Below are 3,586 nucleotides of genomic sequence, written 5' to 3' on the forward strand. Positions count from 1 at the left end.
GCGTCGCCAAACGTGTAGTTGTCCACAGTAGGTCAAGATAACAACAACAACAACAACAACAACAACAACAACAACAACAACAATAATAATAATAATAATAATAATAATAATAATAATAATAAAACAAATGTAGGTCTACATTCCACCTTGGACATAAAATGATTACAGTAGTGACACAATTTTGGTAATAGGCCTAATGCAAATTGACTAAAACTGGCCGGAAAGTAGCCTATAGGCCTTTAGGCGACCACCTGTTTACAAAGAAACGTTGTGTTGTGTTGACATTTGTGTACTTATGTATTGCTCACATTTTTTCCGAAACCAAGACAAACCTACAAGTCTACAATGACTCGAGCCGTAGTAGCCTACACTTGTCTCACACTGACGCTCTCAAAGCAGTTTCCATTATAGCCCAACTCCGCCTTTTTTTCACGTCTGCTTCTCTGAACTTGACTGACACGGCTCACTGTCACAGGTGCCGCACTAGAACTGAACTTCATTCCCCTCGACGGTCGTCTTTTCTGAAGATTTCGTGTTTGGCCATTTCTTTATCCGGGATGAACTTGTTGAGCTGAGAACGCAGAGGCTGATCCTTCAACAGGTAAACAGCACGCGCGCCTGTGTGGAACGTTTAGCTAAATGTTTATAAACTTGTCAAACAAGTTGCGGAAAGTTCGGCTGTGTTTTCCTGGTTGGGACAGCCAGCTAACGAGTGTTTTTGGGACGGTGTCAAAAGCAGTCTAACTACAGGCAGAAAGTAGCCTACTACATGTTGCAGCCTTTCGGTGTCTGCAGAATGGGAGCGTTTTGTAGAAAATGATTAATTACCTCGCGGGTTGCAAACACGACAGCGAGCAAGCCATCAGCAGCAGCAGAGGGAGTTGACAGCTCAAGGACCAGAAGTGTCTGTAAGTTGTTTCGATAATGCCATTTTTCATATTGACAGAAAGTGGGCTGGGTCCTATTATAATTGTGTGATAAATTCATCTTTAATAGCCTCCACACGGAGCATAATTTCTCACTTTCCTTTTCTCTGTGCATGTAGATGCTACAGTTTTTTTTTTAATGTAGGCCTGTAATACATGTCATCATTACTATTAAAGTAGGTAGTCAGAGATCATAAGTGAAGTTGCACTGAATTGAAACATGTTGGCTTATAGATTGATTTGTAGATCACCTAAAGCTCTAAAAGTAAGTCGTGTAACAGGTTTCACTATTGTGCAACATCATGTTGTTGGTGGAGTTTAATTAATTTGAGCTATTTAGAGGAAGCATGCTTCAATCAATGGTTCACAAGTTTAAAGCAGTTTAAAACTTTATAACATAGATATAAACAGTAACAAAACTCCATGGAATATTATCTCAATGTTGTTTTGAGTGCTGACTTCTCATCATCACCCCCCTTTTTAAAAAAAGGACTTGGGTCGGGAAGATGGCACCCAGGTAGTATAAGCTATGGTGACGTGAGATGCAGTTCAACTAATATGAAACCTGCCAGTGCAAGACTTTTCTCATTTCTAATGTTGCAGACTGTGTGTGTGTGTGTGTGTGTGTGTGTGTGTGTGTGTGTGTGTGTGTGTGTGTGTGTGTGTGTGTGTGTGTGTGTGTGTGTGTGTATGTGTGTGTCTGTGTCTGTGTCTGTGTACGCGCCTTTATAAAGGGAGCAGAAGTTGTTTGCCACCTGCTTTCCCTGGAGAAAGCTTTCTTCAGAGCCTGTCTCCGTGTCCATGGGAGCAAGGAAGGTTAATAGAAATGTCATTTGAATAGACTGTAATGTGTAATACAGGAAAACACTGCATGGCGCATACAGAGCAGGTGCCCATTGCTGCAATTTTTCTCTTCTCTTCTCTTCTCTTCTCTTCTCTTCTCTTCTCTTCTCTTCTCTTCTCTTCTCTTCTCTTCTCTTCTCTTCTCTTCTCTTCTCTCCCCTTCCTCTCTCTCTCTCTCTCTCTCTCTCTCTCTCTCTCTCTCTCTCTCTCTCTCTCTCTCTCTCTGAGTAGTTCCTGAGTTAGCTCCATCGTCTTAAAGACTGACTCATTCATTGCAAAGGGCCTTGTATAGCCTGGAGCATAAGCCATGCCTGCCTTCGTGTGGGAGAACGATGGTCAGACACAAAGCAAGAAAGGGGGATGGTTATTAATGTACTCTACGAATGCATATTTATATCATACCTTTTTCTTCGCCACTTAAAAGTGGCCCTCAGCCTGCACTGGCCTTTGAAGGTATACCTCAGCCTGGGGATAAATCCGATCCCAAAAAAATATGAATACACTCTTATTTGTTGCCAAACTGTGACCATTTAGGTAGAGGAGTGCAGAAAAAGTGAAGCTGCTGGTTGGTATGACTACCAGCCACATTGAGGGAAGGTAATTGGCAATGTTAACAAGGGCATGGTTTTAGCTCAGTACTGTCTGAATATTTTATATGTAATTTATGCATAATCTTGAAGTAGAGGGGTAGAGAAACGGAATTGTATAATTGGAGTGTTGCACCGTGTCGACCCTGCCAGATGCTTCATACAAATTTCACTACCTGGTCCGTAGCCCCTAGTATCAACAGTAAAGCACAACATCTCGTGAACCATAACCATAACCATAACAACATTTACCTTACCTTCTATAGCCACAATCCAGGGGTGCATTTCTGGAGACCAAAGTTGCTTACTACATTAGCTACTTTGTTGTTTTCAATGCATTTTCCCATTGGCAACTACGGAAGTTGCGAACAGGCTAACAACTTCTCTTTTGAGAAATGCACCCCAGAGCAAGACCAGACCCCCCCTTCAGGCACGCTCTACCAACATTGACTTCATGTCATTAAACCCAGTGAAATAATGCCCGGTTTGGCCCAATTTACTTAACTCTTTCCAATTAAGTTGATGCAGATCAGCAAATGTTAATTATTGTGCTGTCTCAGCTTAGAGAGAACTAACAATAAATGGGGCTTCACAGAGTCTGCATATTGAGTTGCTACAAGCTGTAATTGTTATTTTGTCGGTTACTGGTCAGTGCAATTTGCTGTTTTTTTCAAAGTTAAGATCTGAAAAGCAATGAAAGGAAGTTGCGTCATGCAGTGAAGTTTCAAATGCGGGAATAAAACAACTTATGAACGTAACTTTGTTTATCACACATCAAAGGGGTGATACAATCCAGTCTTAGTAATACTGCAGTTAAAGTTATCTCAAAGAATTGAAGAGATTAAGAGAGTTCCTGTAAGGTTAGACAGTGTATTACTTTGTAAATTGTAATGTGCATCCGCCCTAGATCATATTTTGATTTTGATCCCCCTTCTCATCAAACAAAGCAATTTTGTATAATATACATGCAGTGTGGCCCACACAATATAGATGAATCGACAGTGTCACCAGCAGTGCATACTAGTTCAAGAAATTCAAAAAGAGAGACTTAACAAAATTATTCAAACAACAGCAAAACTATGCAAAATATTCTCCAGTCCTCAATCCTCTCAGGAAATGCTGAGTGCTGTTCAGCATTTTAGTGTCTGCGTAAAATATAGTGGATGAGGCAAAGCCCAGGGAGTACGCTGATCTGTAGTAGTCTAACCTGTGGTAAACCTGCATTTAGGG

General features: G+C 41.0%; 1 protein-coding gene across 5 annotated transcripts in view; it reads left to right on the forward strand.

The window, feature by feature from the left end:
• The first annotated feature begins 481 nt into the window (after positions 1-481).
• card11 (caspase recruitment domain family, member 11) overlaps positions 482-3,586 on the forward strand; it is a 55,029-nt gene continuing 51,924 nt past the window's right edge. For 4 of the 5 annotated variants that reach the window (XM_063185143.1, XM_063185164.1, XM_063185157.1 and 1 more), the window contains exon 1: positions 482-601. The gene's annotated coding sequence lies outside the window, so the exon portion shown is untranslated. Of the gene's footprint in view, positions 909-3,586 lie in introns of all 5 variants that reach the window. The other variant, XM_063185152.1, reaches the window with a different exon arrangement.

The sequence above is a fragment of the Engraulis encrasicolus genome, chromosome 2 (assembly GCF_034702125.1).
Source record: "Engraulis encrasicolus isolate BLACKSEA-1 chromosome 2, IST_EnEncr_1.0, whole genome shotgun sequence".
Classification (NCBI taxonomy): domain Eukaryota; kingdom Metazoa; phylum Chordata; class Actinopteri; order Clupeiformes; family Engraulidae; genus Engraulis; species Engraulis encrasicolus.